Raw genomic sequence first — 21482 nt, forward strand, 5'->3', positions numbered from 1 at the left:
TCCGGACCACCTCTCCGCCTCGAAGCTCGTGTCCCATCCGGCAACGGCGGCAGGCACCTAATTGCTCGGTACCTAACTGCATGGGGACAAAAGAGGATCGCCAACGTCCAGCTGCAGATTACGATGGCTAACTGGATCATCTTCCAGCTTGACGTGGCGTAGGAAAGACGCTTTCTCACGGAAGTGGAGAGGTGGTTGCATTGAACACTTAAGCTCATAGCTCTGGGCCCGGCCTCGCTCGAGCGTACGATTGCTAGGCAGAGGTCGTGCATAAGATGGCTACAGGAGGGCGACGCGAGTACCAAGCTGTTTCACCTCGTGGCTAATGGAAGGAAGACGAAAAACTTCATCCCGGCAATCATGCACAACGGAAATCTGATTACGGACCAGATCGGCAAGGAGGAAACTCTTTCCAAACCTGCAAAGACTTACTGGGAACGGCAAGAGGGTGGGAGAACACTATCGATCTGGACTTCCTTGAGATACAACCTATCAACTTGATTGACCGGGACATGTTGTTCACGGGGGATGAGGTGTGGGCCACGATCAAAGAGATGCCAGCGGATCGCGCACCAGGGCCGGGCGGTTTTATTGGTCTTTTCTTTTAGAAGGCGTGGAATATCATCAAAGAAGACCTGATGGCAGCCATCCACCATCCGTTTCTTGGCAATGGCCGCGATTTGGGATGACTGAATCAAGCCTTGATCACGCTTATTAGAAACAATAAGGTACACATCAAAGGAGCCTTCTCGCGTTATACACGTCATCACAAGGAGATGAAAAAAAAACGCGTTGCGATTGGGTGGGAGGGACTGGGTCGCTCCCGTATTGGGCAGAAATAGAGACAAAAAAAATCAGGTTCCAAGCGTCTTGTATTCTTCCCCCACGCACGCGACCTCCTCTCGTTCCACAAGCCAACGCAACCGCCGCCTCCTTGCCTCCGCCTCTTTCTCCGGGGGCCTTGCAGCTGCAGCGGGATGGGAGTCAAGGGGGCGAGCGGGATGGACGGCCAGCTGGTTTCTTCGCCAGATCTGCAGCCCAGGGGCGACTCCGGTGAGTAATTCATCAGCTTCTTTATTCTTCTTCCCCTCCACTCCTAATCTGTCTTCATGCCCATCTAACATAGGACCGGGGAGTGGCGGCAGTGGCCAGGCCTAGTGGTGACGGGACAATGAAGTGGTCGGAGGCGCTGCATCGGCGGCAAGTTGGTCTGCAACGACAGCAAGACGAGGGAGATCGTGCACCCGCGGTGCCAAAGGTGCGCCGCCTTCCCCATGTCCCCTTCCTCTCCCTCCGCCCTCGCCTGCATGCCATCTCCTTCTGTCCCAGCCTCGAACACATCATCCCGAACGACGATCTCGGCCTCTGCGGCAGCGGCCTCTGTTCTTTTCCTAGAGATGAATACTTTGAGAGCGTTTGTTGGCTCAACGGGATTGTCGGACTAAGTTTCTTTAAGGTTATCTGATTAATTCTCTCCTTTGAGAGCATTTTTTCAAAAAAAAAAGTTCATATTTTTTTTACATCATCTCTGATTATGTGATTAATTCAAGTATTTAACCCTGTTCTGGTGGGTTAATTGTTGACTGGTTTGTAACTATTCTTTATATGAGTAGGTGTACAGTGATATCCCGAAATGCAGAGTGGCTGGGCTAATTTACTAATGAAACTCACTAATATATCCTTGGATGTCTTGATCAGCTCAAGGGCCATTAGGGAGCTGAACTCAGATGTATCCACCGTGCAGGACAATGCCTTGGAGCTCCTGCTATGTGGCTGTGGTTCTGGTCTTCTTTCCTGTACTTAAATCTCGTAAGTATATCTAAACTGGAACTTTACTCCTGATGTACTATATCTGATAAGACACAAAGTGTGCTGATTGGCCCTGATATTTCACCACACACTAATAACAGCAATATTTGGGGATTTTTTATGGAGAAGTGTATGAACTAGGAGAAGTTGATCTATCTAGCAACCAGAAATTAGATAGAATAGATAATTTAGTTGAAGCAAAGTAAATGTGAGAGGAGAAGCAGAAACCAAGATGGGGATTAAGCACATGGGGGGCACCCAAAATACTTTCCTGGCTGAGATTTCTCAGCACCTTTCTTTGATGCGAAGCAGGAACAACATACTTTTGAACTGAACTATAACTGGGCTCCCTCTTGGTTCTTGGTCCTAATTTCAGGTAGAGCCATTACATGCAAATTAGCTGCAGGAATCTTCATCTTATACACTTCAACTTATACTCACCGCAAAAAAAATCCACTTTTACTCCTGCCATATCTGATTTCCATTTTCTTCTCAATGGTAGTGAAATTATTTAAGATTTGTTTCTCGACACCCCTTTTCTTTCCACAAATTGATAAAAATCGGCATCATTATCAACCAATGCCTTCTGCAAGTCTATCTTCTTTTCTTCCAACAAAACCGGTGATCACCATTTGTTTTTGTTATGTGTGCAGGTGTTTGTTTGATCTTATAGGCTTCTTCATATTTTGCATATTCATCAAGACGTGGCAGTCTACTCTGCTATTTTGGCTATCATGGTCAAAATAGCAGTATGGAATAAATGAGACTTCCGGTCAAGCTACTGATATTAAGGTGATTTTTTCTTTTCATCTACTGCTATGTTGCTGTCAGTACCAGCTGTTCTTGCATCTCTAATTTCTGCTGGCTTGCTGTTCAGGTGTTCTTATGTTTTTTTGGTGGGCTTTCAAGCCACTTGTGTTTGCATTTTGTCCAAAACTCATGAAGATTGAAGGTATGCATGGAAAATCTTCAGTTTTAGGGAATAATTATGGAAAACAAGGAATTGTCAATGTTTTGCTGCTGATCATGTTTGCAGTTTTGCCATCCAGTTATACTTGTAGCTTATAGGTTTGCAGTTTTTCAGTTCAGTCTACGTTCTACTAATACCAGGTATTGTTGCATCTGTCATAACTGTTGTTGTTTAATGAACATTTAATGGCGTATAGGATCTTCAGAAGAATAACCGGCATAGCATATGGGTGCACGTGTGGAGCCAGTTCAGAGCATACGTAGTAGTAGCAGTCTCAAGGTAATGCATTACAGGGCATGTACAATTTTGAAATTGTAAAATTCCACTATGGCACCAAGGTGCTGTCTTTTGCTCTCCTCCCTGCAAATCTATGCTTATTTCCTGATATATATGTAGCTTCTTATATAATTAATAGACTGTATTATGAGTGTATTCGTGTTCTAAAATCAACAATGGTGGTATCTTGGTAGAACTAATGCATTTCCTTATGATTTACTATCCTGACTTAAAAGATATTGACTGATTTTACAGCTGCTGTGCACATAATACGCTGCTATATGTTTCGTAGTATTATCCTTCTAAGAACAAGTACTGGCGCTCTGTTTTGCTAATCCAAAAGGTGCAGCTTGTTATTGTCCTTCAACTATGCTTCCAGCATATATGTGTTTTAACTTCTTGATCCTTGTTTTGCTATGCTTAACCTTTCATACCCAGCTTCTTGGATAAACTAATTGTAGAATTTCTTACCTTTGCCATGCCTTGCTTTGCATGCTTCAAGAAGCTTTTCAGAATATTCAGTTAATTGTGCTGGTTGTTCATATCCTTAGCTGTTTTGCAGCTTATCTGTCAAGTAGGTTTTACACTTTTGACAACTGGGATAATCATGCTGCAATTGCATGCGATGCTACTTCTATATTGCCGTGCTCTGAAATATATTTTCAAAGGCATAACCGATTGGTCAAAATATACAGCTTGAGATACTTTCAGTTTAGTTCATATCATATATGATTTTAGTTTGTCGCACGGTATTTTTTTTAAAAAAATATATTAGCTATCAAGGCAAGGATAAGACATCAGGACAAAGAAGAGTTACCCTATGCGTTTTTGGTGATGTTGCAGAACACTCTTGAGAAGCGACAGCTAGGTAACATCTTCATGCTCCTCCCACTCTTTTGTCCAAGAATTTATTCTTTAAACCTATCTCCATGAAGGATAGTTTTTATGTTATCTGGTTCTCACTTCTCAGGTATTATGACGCATATCTTCCTTCTCTGTTCAAAGCTTGCACAAGTGAAAACCCTGATGTTATACAAGTATGAATCTTTATGATCCTTCTACTCTTTTGTCCAAGAATTTATTGTTCAAACATTTCTCCATGAAGCAAAGTTTTTATGTTATCTTGCTCTCACGTTTCAATTTTTTTCTTCAAAATACTGTTTCTAAAAAGAAACATAACTTGCCATTGTTAGGATCGAGAAGCATACAGGATAAACAAAGGAATTTGTATATGTGCACCTAGCATAGAATCTGAAAATAAATTAGCGATGCATATGATTTTTCTAAGCAACTATATAATCTGATTTCTCAATAAATGGTGCAGGCAAAGATATTAATTTGTAGAGAATGGAGTTGGATACGTCCAGCATTCGTACAAAATGTGAAGAAAAAACAGATATTAAAACTCCATCTAAAATGTAATACATGTGGGTTGTAGCAGTCTGTATATCCATTGAACATATTTAAAATTGCCATTGCAGTGTGGAGTACAATGGCTCCTACGGCTCGGCTTCGCGGCCGGGATCAGGCATCGCTGGATCGGTGGCACCAAAGGTGGGTTGTGGAAGACTGCATCGGGGAGCATCGAGCCATCGACCGAACAAGGTCTTAGAGTCGTTTATGATCCCGTAGGCCTCCGACAACATCAATAATAAGGATAGGAGTTGTCTGCTTCATATCGCCTCTGTCTCCACCCACGTTTCAGTTTGCAGGTTATTTTCTTTTTTTTCTTTTCTTGGGCTCTTCTCTCTTATGTTAAGTAATCATATTTGATTTGGAATGAACTGCAGGACGTGTTTGAGGGTGGCTTCTGCTTGTTCATGAAGGCAACTAAGAAGGAGAATTTGATTAAATTTCTTGAAGGAAAGAAAGATTTTATTTTCAGGCAGGTATGAAACTGTGAATATCCTGTAGTTCATGTTGAGGGTGGCTTCTGCTTGTTCATGAATGCATCGTAAAGCCTTGACAGCAGTGTAGGTGTTCTTTGTGTTGTTCATGTTGAGGGCATTGATGATGAGTTGCTAGAGCGTCTTGATTGGTTGGGGAACCTGGCTATTTATGCTTCTCAATTTTCATATTTGTATTGGAACTATTTACTAAATTATATGCCGACACAAGTTTAGTATCTTTTTGATAATATATTAGTTACACATCTGATCTATGTCAGTTCGTTGTTGTCCAAGACAAAATGTTTTTATTTGAACACCATACATACTTATCGGCATAACAAAACACAACTAATGCATACCCATAATAAGCATTAATCTGTACTTTTGATTTTAAGGTCTGAGTCGATCTAAATTGCTCAGTTGATAGCTCTGTGCTATACTTTTTGTAAAAAAAAATATGAATTAGGACTCCATCGCTTTGATTTGTCGAAGCAACTAAGTTGTTGTTTCTCGTCATGTGGTTGGGAGCTTTTCTTGAGCCTTTGTTTGCTTTATGACATTGAGCTCTTTGAAAGGAGGCGAGAAGTATTTTGAGATCTTCCTCCTGAAGAACATCGTGTTAGAACATGCCCAGATTAGTTGTTGTGCGTGTGGTGTTCGTGCTACTGGAGGTGTGCGTGTGTGCTAGATCTGTGGTGTGAGCCTACGCCAATATCAGACCTTGCAACACCTTCCTGTCTAAGGGGGGGGGGGGGGGGGGGGGGGGGGGGGGGGGGGGGGGGCTGGCGCCGTTCCGGTCGTGGTTCGGCAACCTGCATCTGCATCGGGAGGACGGCGGTGCCGATGGTTTGGGAGCTGAAGCCGTGTGGCGAGGATGGCGGTGGCGGAGGAGGAAGGGGGCGCCGGCGGCTTTCGGTCACATGGGTCAAAGGAGAGCAAGGGGACGGCAGCACCTTCTTCCCGTCTTCACCTAGGTAACCTTTCTGTAGTTTTTTGGTGATGTATGATTTCTTCGTTCTAAAAGATGCATGGTAATGTGCGAAAGCTTAATCTGAAACTAATTACACGAACGAGTGCTTTAATTTGCTAGATGTACGCGCTTCAGTTGTAGGAGATGAATGCCTTTTATGTTCATGTCATTATTTTTCTGTTGTCAATTTAGAATTTTCAGAGTTTACATTTGACAATATCTTCTCCTGCCATTGCCATATGCCGATATGGTTATAACTCATGTATGATTACAGAGTGCTAGCTACCTTTCAAACATGGAAGCTTAGGAAAAAGCATGTAAACCGAAGACAGGAAGCTTACCTGTTCGATTCAGCAGATTTGGTTTGCTCTATTTGTTAAGATCTTTCTCTGCTGCACGAGAACTTAGAGATGTAACATCAATGTGGTGGGCATAGATCAGAAAGGCAAGTTCTTGTCAAAGGAAATCTTCACCTACGTAAAGGTAACCTCAATAGCCTCTCTTAAATTTTGCAACAGGCAGCCGTTGCTGTAGCATGGAGCTCTAGAGTAGTTAGTCTAGATTCAACTCTAGAGTAGTTAGTCTAGATTCAACTGAGTTACAAGTGCACATTTGTCCAGTTATTGCTACCTTTTTCTGGAAGATTTTAGACTTACTATCCTGTGTTAATTTAAGGACTGGCTAAGTTTTGTTGTTCGTTCCCGTTCTCGGGTGCTGTCCGGTGGGTCAGTTGCGCTCTTCAGCGCCTTCGTCTTTGTTGTCTCCTACACCTTTGCCTACACCCTCACCCACTACCACGGCTCCTGCAGCAAGGTAACAGGTCTCTGCCTCGCCCGATCTCCTTCGCCAGTTTATATGCAGATGGACGGCTGCATGAACAGAAAGACAATGGTGTCCGGGCTTTGTTGCATTGCGTTACAGGACGAGAACCTCTTTTATTTCATTTCCAGTTTCACTTTTTTCAGAACATTTCCAGTTTCACTCTGCCTCTCTTTTTTACTTGGCTGGACTAAAGCAAAGTAGCAACATTTACGTAAACAGAACCGGGTGTTTTCTGCTTTCTTGTTCCTCCATTGTCTTCTGCTGGTGTGTTGCCTTCACTCGTATCTCCAAAAGCAATTTACTGCCCCTCCAATTCCATGGAAACTAATGGTGGATCTTATCTACCACCAGTAAAAATCAAACCCCAATACTAACTGGTGACCATAATTTCCATTTTCCCCTTCTATAAGCCCCATATCAATCTCATTTCTGAACCCTGGTCATGGGCTTGACCAACAAAATATATGTTATATGCCTACAAAATGTATCATCGGAAACTTCTTTCCCATATAAATATAATGGTATACTTTTTCCGTACAATATATACTTTGTTGTTCAAATCGAGGCTTTCTACCTATCGTCAGTCCTGCACCAAGGACTAGGCTAGAAAAGTTACATCCTTTTGATGTTCTTATCTTGGCATGATGCAAGGCAAAACCAAAAGGGAGAGGTTATATTATTGGCCATATTTACTTTGGTTATTAGTTGAGCACATCTGGAGCATCTTTCCGTTGTTGCCTGCCTTTCCATTGTTAAGATGCTGGAGGAGACTAACCGTGCTACCGATGATAACACGCTTCTTGCTTTGGGTTTGTTTACTTGCCACATATGGCATCATAATTAGATGCATTAGTATTTTATTGCTGCCAAATGTCGTTGGTACTAATTCTGGATTATTTCAGTCCAGTTCGAGGCTGGCTGCAGCCACGACATCAACGGCATCCATAACAATCGCGGATCCTTCGACATCTGGATTGACCGCTGCTCCGTCGTCGACTACGACGACGGGCTCATCGACATCATGCGCCAGAGCATCTACATTTCTTGTCTCCAGGTCGTTCCCTTCTCTGTTATTTGTCCCTGCTACTAAGTCACTCACATGCTTGGTTTCTCTCAACAAGTATTGTTGATTAGATGGGATCACTGTGTTGTCTGATGAAAATAAACGTGTGTGTATGTGATTGCATTTTTTGCATGATTGATATATAATGGTTGCTCCAATGTACACTGGGTATGCATGTATTCTCCACGAACTTAGAATTGGCACTCTCTTTTAGACCAGCTCTTCATTCTTGTATTTAAGTTGGTACTAAATCTGGAAGAGGTTTATTGTAGGTTGATGTCTTTTCCATCTCATATTTTTCATCCATGTAATACGAACAAATGCACATGATAAAGAGGAGAATCTTTTCATGAGCTTCACCAGCCATTGTACAGAATATACAATGCTGTTTTCTTATGCATTTTAATTACATTTACAGCTGTAAGTTTGTGACGATACAAACGGAAGTTGCATACAGAGTTTCTTATATATACTATTGTTCTATCCATGCTTAACATATAAAAATTTCTGTTCTGTTCATACTACTTAACAGTCAGCAGTTTAGTCATCTTACAAAAGTAGACTGTACATACTCAAATCATCAACTAGACACCAGAAATATTGACTTCTCTTTGCTCTTTCATCAGCCATTTTACTTCAGCATTCATAAATTTGGGTCCTCAAGACATGTACTCAATAACAGTACTTTGCTATCACCATTAATATCATTAATATCCATAGAACACGCTCTTATCTTCCATATCACACAACAATTTCTGTCCATGTAAATAACTTGCTTTCTTCTACCAGTATTTTCAGTTTAACTATACTGAAGAGAACCTATTGGACTACATTGATCCAAACAATGATATACACTCATGGTCAGACTTGCAGATGGCAATCTGCTCGCTGAATGTCGCATCATGCTAGGAACTGATAAGAGGGCCACTATAACCACCAACTGGTCTGAGTTTCGCTGCTGCGCCAACATTCGCGAAGGAGACATTTGTGCATTTCATTTCAGGATCACTTTAAAGTGCCGCTTTGTTGTCACCATGCACTGCCTCTGGATGCACCATCGAAGACGTTGCCGCCCCTGTGTCAATATAATCTAATATAATGTACCACTAAGCACTCCTAATTATGCTATATACTGTGATAACCTATGGTTTACTTTTGGGCCCTCTTATCACATGCTTTTCAAAACGCTAAATCTATGTTGTTGCTTATGTTAAGTGCACTATTGTCAGTCAGATGTTTCATGTTCAGATCCATAATGGGCTTTCTTTGTAGAGTATATATTTTCTATTTCGGCTGCTAAGTTTCTTAATTAAAGCATTCATCCCAAACGCTAATTAGAATAGAGAAGAGCGTTAAAGGGGCGAATACAGCCAGGCACCGCCTAACTCCCCCTCAAGAGGCGCGCCACGGGCGCGCCCCAACACCTAGTTCCCAAAAAGGCTGGCGCGTGTCGTGTGGGGGACTTCTGACCCATTAGCCTGGTTCATAGCTTGCCCAAGATCGGCTCCAAGCTTCTTGCAAACAGATTGCGGCCACGCATGAATGAGCTTGTCCAAGCCAATCAATCGGCGTTCATCAAGGGGAGGAATCTTCATGACAATTTTATGCTCGTCAGACAGTTGGCTCGATCCCTCCATCGCCGGAGAGCGAAAGGAGTCATGCTAAAGTTGGATATCTCACGAGCGTTCGACACTTTGTCTTGGCCTTTCCTATTTGAGGTTCTACGTGCCAAGGGGTTTTCGGATACATGGCTGTCCTGGATAGCAACCTTACTCTCGACGGCCTCTTCTCGAGTGGTGGTTAATGGACATGCGAGGCAAAAATTCTCACACGCTCAAGGGCTACGGCAGGGAGACCCGGTCTCGCCGCTACTGTTTTTCATTGCCATGGATGTCCTCACATCCCTCATCACAAGAGCCCAGGAGTGGGGCGTGTTGAGTAGAATGCCGGGCTGTACTCCCATGCAACAGCTTCCTATCTATGCGGACGATGTCGCCCTATTCGTCAGGCCCACCGTTTCGGATCTTAGGTTTGTCAAGGAAGCACTGCACATTTTTGGGAATGCATCGGGACTACACATCAACTATACAAAATCCATGGCTATCATGATCAGAGATGAGGATGGCGACAAGGAGCTGGTTTAGGGTGCAATGTCGTGGAGCATGGAGTCCTTTCCCTGCAAGTACTTGGGGCTACAACTCTCAATATGGCAATTGACGCGCTCGGAGTGGCAACCAGTAGTGGACAGTGTGCTTAACTTCATGCCAGGCTGGCAGAAGGGGCTTATCACTAGAGCAGGACGACTAGTGCTTGTGCATGATGTGGTGATGGCGCGCCCCACTCACCATCTTATTATAGCGGACGCTCCCAAATGGGCAATCGAGCAAGTGAACAAGCGCTACAGAGCATTTTTTGGGAAGGATCGGAAGCGATCCACGGAGGGAAGTGCCTAGTGGCCCGGCAAAGAGTGTGCAGGCCTAAGGAGCTAGGTGGACTTGGGCTGCTAGACTTAAACTGTCAAGGTCTGGCCTTAAGATTGCGTTGGGAGTGGCTTAGGCGTACTGATTCAAGCCGGCCATGGCATGGGCTCCCGATGGCCAAGGATCCACAAGTACATGCGGCTTTTGACAGTCTGGTTCATTGGAAACTTGGGGACGGAAATAAGGTGTTGTTTTGGAAAGATAGATGGATGGGTGATAAGGACATGAAAACGGTTCAATCCTTAGAGTCGAGGACGACTCCTTTTCAAGAGAGGGAGGATGATGAGGACATCCCAACCATGGATACCACATCACCAACCATCAACGGTCCAATCACAAGAAGTCGCGCAATGCAAATACATTATCAGGTGAACGCTAACTTAAGTCTATCATTTGACCTTCAAAACATGGTTGTGCCTTCACTTCCTTTGTTGTTGGTTGAACTCAGGTGCGATATCGAAGAAGGCCAAACACATTTCAGTCCGTGCAAAACAATGTTTTATGGCGAGGAAACAAAGTTAGGAATCCATGAAGAATGAGTTGTGTGCTAAAGAAACATTGTTCCGATTTTGACGAAACAATGTTTTGCACGAGTTTGGATATCCCAACTTGCGAAAGATTTCTAGGACTCAAGTTTTCTGCTGAAGGAAACATTGTTTGACCCCAATGAACAACGTTTGGTCGGGAACTGCCAACCACCTCCAACGAGAGTTTTCCAGAAGCTACCTCATTAAGTCTTGAAGCCATTTAGTCAAACAAAGTTGGTTCACTTTCACACCTAAGATGGTTATAGAAGCTAGTTCTCTTTCACACCTATCCTGGGGGGTTGTCCCGATTATAAATAGGCTAGCTCATCCCTTTGTTGGGGACTTTTGCCATTTCTATCAAAGACCAAAGACGGAGACTCCTCTTGAGATTCGAGAGCTCTTGTTACCCTTATTCTCGTGATTCCTTGATAAATTGCTTCTAATTCGTGCTCCACGACTAGATCGTGTTGTGTGGGTTAGAGTTCATGGTTTCCCTTGCGGATTGCACCTATTCCGTGCTCCACGACTTGAGCATGGTTGTGGGGGTAGTATTGCGGGTTGTGGATCGGCGAATGTTCGGATTGTAAGCTTTGGTGAGCATCCTCCTCGTCGGGTCATGATCTCTTATTTTCCATTTTCCGGCTGCTTGCAGCTAGTTATCCTCATCCATTTATCGATCCTACGCCGTGAAGATAGGACCTCCCCTTGTACTCCCTCTTCTTCGAAGACGGGGTCGCATCATCTGGTATTCAGAGCAAGGTTTACACGGTAAGATCTGTATCTTTGTTGCTAGGTCTATCCTCTTTAGTTTGGTTTTCCCCGTCCTAGAGTCCAAAGCCAAAAAGCCACAAAAAATCCAAGCCTTTGTTTGCTGGGATCTAGTTGTTTGCTTTCATCTTTGTGTTTGCACCAAGTTCTATCCAAAGTTGTTGCTGTTTTCTTTGAGTCTTGTTGGATCTTTTGTGCTGCAAAAAAAGAGAGAAAAAGTGAAAAAAAGAGTGAAAAAAGCAAAAAAAAAGAGAAGAGAAAGTGTTGAGCAAGTGTGCAATCATTTTCATTTGGGTGAGAAATTTCAGAAGTTGTAGTGGTAAGTGTTGCAGCTCAAACGTGGTGCAAGGATCTACAAATTTTCTTATTCATTTGGTTTGCATCGATTGGATCTCAGCACTAGCCCCCCCTTTTTACCCCACCCAGATCCACCTAGAAACCGTCAGCTTCCTTCCTTTCATTCGCTTGTCCACTCCTGATTTGCTACTTCCGCATAGCCGCCAAGGAATCATTAGAATTTGGGTAAGCAAGAAGGTGAGCTGAGTGTTTTCCACATATATTTTTCTTTTGTCCACTTGTTTCCAAGAGTTAACATGACAGGATCCAACTCGAGTGTACATGGACATCAACATCTGGAACATGATCTCCCAAAAACTCGCGCATCACTTGGTGACATGATTGGGGAGAGTATAGTTGCAACTATGCGAAGGATGTTCGGTGGCCGTCTTCCTATTGCAGGTAATGGGGATCAACATCAACACAACCCCGCTGCCTTGCTGGTCGCCGACAACCGGCAACGTCAAGAACACAACGATCGCCATGTTGGTCGTGGATGAGCGGCAGGAGCTGCTGCCCACGGTGCCCCTGTTGTTGGTGCTGAACGGAGGCGCGGCGACTTTGCTGCCCCCCGTGAGGGTGGGCTGCATGGAGGCGAAGCTCGCGGGCAAGGCCATGACCAGTGGCGGAGACAGGGGGGCGAGCAGGGGCCTGGCCCCCCCTAACGATCGAGAAAACTACGCATTAGTTGCACGTACTAGCCCCCCCCCCCTAATCTCAAGCAATATGGAGAAAAGAAAAGGTCCATGAGAAGCCACATACTGGGCCCTCCTTGTCTCAAGTATAAAAACAGGAAAAAGAAAAGGCCCATGAGATGCCTACCGGCCTCTACTAAGTCTCATAGGCCCTAGCGTACTTAGACTCTTTTTTGTGAATGGTGTGTGGTTAGACTCTGCCGTGATTGTCTCAAAAAAAAAGTTAGACGCTGCCGTGATTAATGCAAGCAGTTAGCGATAGCACAATCAATTATTGTATTATTATTTTCAATTCTCATCTTGTACTGTATATGGCAAAATTATATAAACAGATTTTTGCTCTTTTGCTTGCGTGATGTATGACGCCAACTCTGAAAATTGTAGATCAGCGGTTATAAAGCTTTTGATAGTTTGGTGATGCTAGTGTGTTGGCACTTATGGAAGCAAAGGAATGATCGTGTTTTCCGCTCGGTGGACACACCAATGTCGGTTACAGATCTTGTAAATAAGATTCTAGATGAGTTTCGCACTTGGGCGATAGCGGGAGGGTGTGGAGTTGAAACCATTTTGTGAGGAGTTAACGTAGTGTGTGGAGTTGGAGTTTTGCGTGGCCTGGGTCGGCTTGTGACTGTGGGTTGTACACAGAACACTCTTGTACATTATTTTCTCTCTTCTATAAAGCTAAGGTACGCAATTTGCATACTCTCAAAAAAAAGAATGTAAAAGACTTATTAGATCATCTAATTTTGTGTCTTGATGGAGATGAGTGGTTTTGGTTGCCCGAAAGAGTAGATGCTCTTGTAGAAGTCCTCATGCTTTGTTTGTGCTCTGAGGCTTGGTCCTATTGTGAGTATTCTAGCATTTGGATGCTTCAGTGAAGACCAAAGAGTAACTAACTGGAGTTGAGAGAAGGCAAAACGTCGCAAAACATTGCTCTTGATTGGACTTTTTCTTCCTATAAAAAAGAAAGAGCTGGGTTCATTTTGATGTGATTGCAGCAAAGCCAATTGATATTATTATTGATGTAGTGTTGTTAAATTATCACTTACTAATGTACTGTTAGGAAATAGCCCTTTGTTGGCAGACAATATAGTAGGGAAGCTACAGAAAGTAACACCTTCAAATGAGTTCATGCTCACGGGCTCATGGCAGTTTTTTTGGAGGGTTATCTTGCGTTTTCTTGTTAATGCATGTTCTACAGCTTTGTTGGCATCCATTCTCTTTCTTGGGAGAGACTATGAACACAAACTCATAAGCTTTGTTGGCTATTTTTCCATCTAGCAATATATTCTTCATTCATACTTTTGGTAGGCTAATTCTTGTTTCATCCATGACAAGATTGTTTTTTTGTTAATTTAAGTGATGTGGTATGTCAGTTGCTCGATTGTTACTTGTTATAGCTAGCTGAAAATGTAGTTGGATTCTTATATGCACATGTATGCTAACACCGTACTGTAAGTTTTGTTGGAAATATGCATCCGTTTGTGTGCTAATTAGATAGTCATCTATGCACAGGCTAATGATGTATATATGTATCTTGTGCTGATTAGATAAATGCATCTGGGTATTGATCTTAATGTTGCCACTCCTAGGAAACTGACATACAGTGTATATTATTTTGAATATTGTACAATTGGAATAATGTTTATACAATTGAGAAGCTTCGAGGACTATTTTCAAGCTGGTTTCAGTGTAACATTCTTTTCTTGCCAAATGATGGCATCCATGCCGTGGTCGTCTAGGAATCAGAGGGAACAATATTTTATTTATAAGAACATAAATCAGTCTGGCTTATTATGTTTGCATCTATTTCATTGACAACCATGCATGTGTGCTTATATATAGTTTAAAATGGCATACTCCCTCTGTCCCAAAATTCTTGTCTTAGATTTGTCCAAATACAGATGCACCAAGTAACGTTTTAGTATTAGATACATCCGTATCTAGACAAATTTAAAACAATAATTTTGGGACGAAGGGAGTATTATATAGTAACCATATTGTTCTGTTTTGATTTGCAGGTTTCCTAAAGCTAACCAATGAAAATGTTCAAAGAAGTTGATGGTGGAAGTTTCAGTAGAGTGGTTATTCCAGTGAAACACATTTTGGCATTGATCAGTCACATATGTACATCTTTTTAATGGAACTAAATGTGTCGTTTCCCCTCCTTGGAGGCATCGGTATGGATCGATCCCCTCACTTCTCCTGCCCCTAGGTCTCCCGGGCGAAAGCCCCAACTTTGTTGGGCGGCGGCGGTGCTTTCGGTGTCGTTCCCTTCTTGAAGGCGCCGCTTTGTGAGCCTTGTGGTCGGGTGGTGCTTGCGGGTGGTGGGTGGTGGCGGTGGTGTGGCCCTCTTGTCCTAACGTGAAACTTCCCCCTTCGGTGTTGAATGTGTGCAACGACGATGTTGAATGTGTGCAACGACGATGTTCTGCTCAAGGAGAGCCTCCGGCATCTCGTTGGGGATGCGCTGACCCTCTCTACGAGGCCATCTTTCGGCAGCATCCATCCCATCTTGCGACAATGCGGCGCCTTCGATCCAGGCGAGGAGGTAGTGGCCTTCTTCAAAGATGGCGTACCGGATGTGTCGTGCCGGGGCTCGTAGATGCATGGCGACATCATATGCCCAGCTGATGTCGGCCCTTCTCTCCTCCGAGCCAGTGTGATATTGTTCCTGGTGCAGCATTCTGAGGTCCTCGGCATCTTCGGCTTCGTTCTCTTTTGGTTATCTTCAGTTTCCGTAGCGTGTGAGTAGTTTGGTGTTGTCCATCGTTTATGTATCTTACCGCCGTGTTGTTCTTTCTTTTGCCTGAGGGCATATGCTTGTAATCCTGGCAGTTGATGGCTTTGTTAATTCAAAAAGTCAGGCTAGGTTCGAGCCTCATCTCGGACTCGACTGATGTCTTTTCTCCAAAAACATGTAAAACCATGATTAGCACACCAAAATTTATCCCCGATCTTGTGTTATTTATGGTCAGCGTGTGTGATGTGGACTGAAGTGTTTTTTTCCTGATTATGCATGTTTCATATTTCCTGGTTTATCCTTGAAATTACTGAATTATTCTTCATTGTTCTGTCATTCCCGAGTTTTCTATGAAAATTAGAAATTTACTTACTTCCGTACTGCTATGATGCTTCTGTAAAAAAGGGAATTAGTTGTCATGGTTTTCGAATACTATATTTCTTTGCTAAGAAATTTGGCACTTCCCTGACGTGATCCCCCCCCCCCCCTTGTCTCCAAACTCACGTGGGGATCTCCCCCGGTGGTGGGAGAGGATTTCCCATGGGCATGGAAAGTCCCCCTCGTGGGATTACTATCCTGGGATATTTTCACTTTGCAACCAAATGATGCCTAAGAGGTTGTTTGGATACGGGATGTATACCAAACCTGTTTTCACTATTCACGTTTAGGATTCTAACCACCAAAAAATTTGTTTGTAAACACATACTAGTGCGTGTGCGCTCGCGTCTCGTCTCGAGCGGCCGGCCACGAACTGTCCGATCGCATGCGATCGCACGGCCGGGCCCGTCAGGTGTTACATGGTCGGTTTCTCCCCTGCCCGTTTATCCCACACACCTGGCCCGATTGTGCCAAGGCGCGCGGCGTGCACCCCCCTGTGGGCCCGCCCTGTCATTTGCTGTGTAGGCATACCCGTTAGTGAGCGTAGACAAGTAGTGGGGGCGGTGGGCACTTTCGAATTTCGTGCCACTTCCTCCCCCCTTCAGGACCCGTCATCGCTTGCCTCATTCCATTCCCCTCTCCCCTCCCCTCCCGATTTGTCGGGCTCGTCGCCGAATCTGCTGTTGAAAGGTGCGCAGGAGGCGGATGCGTAGCAGGGGAGGCACCCGTTGCTCGTCGCTGGCTCAGGTACGCTCGCCGCTCATCCGCTCATTCTCCCCACATCCGTACCGTTCTCGCTGCGCCCGTACAGAGGAAGGCCGCTGTCGTAGTGCTCTCGTCGCGCCCGTAGTGCTCACGCTGCGCTCGTAGCAGGAGAGGCCACGCCCGTAGCGCTCTCATCGGATTTTTTTCCAAAACTATCATGTTTTTTGTAGCAATTTCGGAAACTATAGCGCAGAATGAAAAAAACGCAAAACTAGTAGCCCGTCGGCCAGGAGTGGGCCGAAAAGGGAGTTTTCGGCCAGGGTATGGCCGAAGTAGGCTTTTCGGCCGCGCTTGGGCCGAAAACTGGCTATTGGCGGGGGCCCGGCCGAAAATAGTAGCTTCGGTTGCTACGCGGCCGAACTGGGCCGTTTTCGGCCCACAGGTGACCGAAGCTGGCCTTTTCGGCCAGGCTTCGACCGAAGACCTTTTCGGCCAGGCTTCGACCGAAAAGGTGCGGATAAGCACCGTCGTTCGCCCCTGCGCCTGTTCTTCGTTTCCCTTTCTCTCTCTCTCAGTTCTTCTCTGTAGAACTCCCCCCCGCGCCGATCTCCTCCATTTGCCACACATTTACAGATCCAACCCACAGAATTGGTAGATCATAGCAATCTCCACCGGCCTACGGTGTTATTTTTTGCTATGGGATAGTTTTTGATGTGTTTGGAGAGGAGCAGCCATGGTGGGGAGGAGGAGCTAGCCATGGTGGAGAGGAGGATGGGTTGGTGGTGGTGACTAGTAGCAGCAGCTGCAGAGGAGGAGGTGGTGAGGAGGAGGAGCAGGTTGGGGGCTGACCGGAGTTGAACCTCCGGTCGTCGGGGGCGGCGTTGTCGTTCTCCGGTGGTGCAAGTACTTCGTGAGGTGGCCGGTGTCGCTGAGTCAAAGAGAGAAGCAAGAAGCGGACACACACTTCGAAGGTATAATCACGTCGGGGGAGGCATTTTAGCGCATAGTTCGTGTAGCGGATAATATTAGTGTATATCGTGAATTTTAGTGTTAATATATTTTTGGAGGCATTTTAGAGCATAGTTCGTGTAGCGGATAATATTAGTGTATATTGTGAATTTTAGTGTTAATATATTTTTGGAGGCATTTTAACGCATAGTTCGTGTAGCGGATAATATTAGTGTATATTGTGATTAATATAGTTTAGTTAGTGTATATAAGTCATAGTGTGAAATTTAGTGTTAATATATTTTTGGAGGCATTTTAGCGCATAGTTCGTTGTGATTAATGAGAAGATGGCAATGTCTGACAGGTGAAAATGTCTGAATCAGTAAATCTGAATGTTTACTACGGCGCTGGTAATGTTCGATATAATGAGTTGGGGGTTGATCTTAGCGAGTTTAAAAATGGCGTCATAACACTAGCTGACCCGGACAGACTGGACATTAGACAGTTGAAGTACTGGTTGACAACTAGTTTCGGTCTGGATCCTGAAGTATGTTCCGTCAGTATTCATGCATTGTGGACCAAATCTTGTAAAAATGTCAAGTGGGAGTTGATGCCGGTAGATAGGAGCCAGCATTGGTTGTCCCTGTTAAGACGCTGTCGAGACCGACGAATCCACCCATATGCACTTGTGCAACCTGTGCCGAAGGAGGAGAATACCGTACAACTCCACATGGGGTATGAACCCGGCCAAGGCAGTGAAGTGGCTAACGAGATTGTTTTATCCGGGTCACAGCCACAAGATGTGGATGCTAGCCAACCGGAGAAAGAGTCAGAGTACGTGCCACACAATGTTTGTGGTCCTGATACTGGGCAGAGTAGCCAGTCGATAATATTAGCTGTTTCTGGTTTTGCTGATGGGGATGAGGAAGGGGATGAAATGCAGAGGGTGATGGAGGAAGAGGACGAGGATGGATTGGTGGAGGAACTGGATTCTGAAAATTCTGAGGATGAAGTTGAGGTACCGATTCCTTCTGCATGGGAGCAAGACATATCCACCGGCCTTACGGTGAACGATGGCCATGAGACTCCATGGCAGTATAATCTGAACCAAGTACAAATAGGGGCTATGTTTGATACAAAGAAAAAATTGAAGTATGCGGTGATAAAGTGGGCTATGTCTACGCAGAGGGTTTTCAAGACACACATATCAAGTCCAACAAACTATACCGTGAAATGTGTTGTAACAGGTTGTCCTGGGAAGGTGCACGGTCACGTGCCAAAGTATGACATCCACTGGGTTGTCACCATTGTCCTCCCACATAATTGTGTGAGGACGAACCTGCTGGTGAAGCATCCGAACCTGACTTCAAGTCTCATTGCGCAACTCATGTATACTGAGATAGTAGAGAAGAAAGATATGGAAGCAAAACACATCCAGACAGCAGTGAAGGTCAGATGGAATTATGTCATTCCTTATGGGAAGGCTTGGAGGGCTAAGCAGAAGGCTATGGAGGAAAGGTTTGGGACGTTCTTTGACTCATATGATAATGTTGTCCGTCTCCTGGGCATACTGAAGGAGAGGAATCCCGGCACTTATGTGAATGTACAACACATGAGGTTGCTGAGTATACCAGATTTCAAGGTGTTGAAACGAGTGTTCTTCTCATTTGCTATGTGCATCGAAGCTTTCCGACATTGTCCTCCTGTTATGTTTGTGGATGGTACATTCCTGACCGGTCAGTATAGAGGGCAAATCCTGACTGCTATTGGTGTGGACGGGAACAATCAAATCATCCCACTTGCCATGGCATTTGTGGAGGGTGAGAACTTTCTCAGCTGGGTTTGGTTCTTCCGCCAAGTGAAAATTGCCATCGTGAAGGACCGACCAAACGTGTGTGTCATTCATGACAGACATGCTGGTATATTGAAGGCCGTGAAGACACTTCGGAATCCAGCAGATGACGAACCAACACCTTGGAGGGACTTGCAGAGCCGGTGGTGCATGCGCCATCTTAGGGCTAATTTTTCTCACAGTTCAAGAACAAGCGGTTGATGAACTTGTTCAAAAAATTATGCAAGCAGAGCCAGCAGCGGAAATACGAATTTATTTGGTCAAAACTAGATGAGTTTACTAAGAAGCAGGTCCGTGCAAGGAAGAAAATGGAAGAAGATCAGGTTAAATTAGCAGCACTCATCGCGGAGCTAGAGGAGCCAGTTGGTCTTTGTGACTTGCCAGCAATTGACCCTCCTAATACTAAGAGAAAGAAGGGAAGGGCAATAAAGAATTTTTCTGAGTGGATAGAGAAAGAGCCTCCAATGAATTGGTCTTTGCTGCATGACACACATGGAGCTAGGTATGGCCACATGACAACCAATCTTGCAGAGGTGTATAACTTTGTGCTGAGAGGGAATAGAGCATTGCCACTCACCGCTATTGTGGAGGCTGTATTCCATGGCACTTTGAGACATTTCAGAGAAAGGCACGATTTAGCAAAGAAGCATATTGAAGATAATCAGAACACACCTTATTGTAGCCATGTAATGGAATACATGGCAAAGAAGATAGAGAAAGCAAAGAAGCACAGTGTCAGACTCATAGGGAATCAAGAAAGGAGGTATGAGGTTCAGCTTCCTACCGATGGTTTTGGTTCTGGAAATGAGTTGAAGACACACGAGGTAAAAATTGGAACGGAATTTCATCCAACGTGTGAGTGTACATGCAACAAACCGAAGTTGCTGCACCTACCTTGCTCTCATGTGTTGGCTTCCTGTGGCCAGATTCAGTTGGATGCTATATCCTTCGTGTCCCCATACTATTTAAAAGAGGCAGTGCTCAACACCTGGACAGGCAAGATGACAGGGTTTAGAGTCGTCGGCAATTTCAACAAGGTAAACGACGGTGAGAGAGTGTACATCCCGCATCCAGACCTTCGGCGAACAAGTAGGGGCAGACGAAAGGTCCGTCGTATCCGGAATGATATGGACCAGTCTGAAGCTGGTGGAGCAACCAAACAATGTTTGTTATGCGCGGCTTATGGGCATAGGATGAAATATTGTCCCGACCTGAACAAAGATGGTGCTTCCGTATCGACGAGTGCTTCCACATCGACGGCTGCGACAACAGGACCAAGAGGCGGGCGTGGTCGTGGCAGTCTAGGCCGAAGGGGCGGACGAGGAAGAAATAACTCACAAGCTATATAATGTGCCGTAGTGGGTTTTAATATGTAATATGTCAGGACTATGTTTTAATTTGTAATATGTGAGGACTATGTTTTAATATGTAATATGTCAGGACTATGTTTTAATATGTAATATGTCAGGACTATGTTTTAATATGTAATATGTCAGGACTATGTTTTAATATGTAATATGTCAGGACTATGTTTTAATATGTAATATGTCAGGACTATGTTTTAATTCGTAATATGTCAGGACTATGTTATAATTTGTAATATGTCATACTATGTTTTATTTGCACCTGAGATTTGTTGTTTGAATTGCAGATATGTCTTCGTATCCGTTGCTTAATGGTAACATCGATAGAAAGCACCGGGGCGCCCTTATAGAAGCGGGCAACAACTTAGACGTGTTGGTCACTCGTACCCCAAAGACTAACTGGCTGATACACGATTCATGGTTTGATAGGTATGTGTGCATATAATGGAGACCATATAATGACTTACTATGTTTGACATACTTTTCATAACCGCTAACAATCTTTTTATTTTGTAGGTTAAGTTGGGCTGGACTTCTACCCTTGGCACGGCTGATTGAGGGTACATTGGATGAGTGGATTGATGGTCCGGACTTAGATGAGGCAGGTGAACCATTGCAGTTACACAAGAGGCAAGTGAGACGTTTCTCTTACGACAAGTCACTCCTTACCTGCTTAGTAGATAGATGGAGACCAGAAACACATATGTTTCACTTTCCTTGGGGAGAGATGGCGCCTACTTTACATGATGTGTCTTACTTGTTGGGATTACCTCTGGCCGGTGCTGCCATAGGTCCCTTAGAGGCAGAATCTGGGTGGCAAGCAGCGATGCAGACCCGTTTTTTGGCTGCAGTCCCGACTGCTAGGGCTATAGACAACGATCCTCATG

At 44.4% G+C, this 21482-nt stretch overlaps 1 long non-coding RNA gene across 25 annotated transcripts; it reads left to right on the forward strand.

Moving 5' to 3' along the window:
* Positions 1-813: 813 nt before the first annotated feature.
* On the forward strand, positions 814-9064 carry LOC125551561. Of its 25 annotated transcripts, none has more exons than XR_007302813.1 (12): positions 815-1053; positions 1127-1258; positions 1699-1809; positions 2463-2601; positions 2687-2761; positions 2976-3923; positions 4026-4092; positions 4537-4767; positions 4846-5918; positions 6189-6727; positions 7639-7790; positions 8673-9064. It is a non-coding gene; the product is annotated as an uncharacterized LOC125551561 (long non-coding RNA). The 25 variants fall into 25 exon arrangements; XR_007302802.1 differs by having other exon boundaries at positions 816-1053; positions 8589-9064; XR_007302809.1 differs by having other exon boundaries at positions 817-1053; positions 6189-6397; positions 6590-6727; positions 7639-9064.
* Positions 9065-21482: the final 12418 nt, after the last annotated feature.

This window comes from Triticum urartu, chromosome 4, assembly GCF_003073215.2.
Source record: "Triticum urartu cultivar G1812 chromosome 4, Tu2.1, whole genome shotgun sequence".
Lineage (NCBI taxonomy): Eukaryota > Viridiplantae > Streptophyta > Magnoliopsida > Poales > Poaceae > Triticum > Triticum urartu.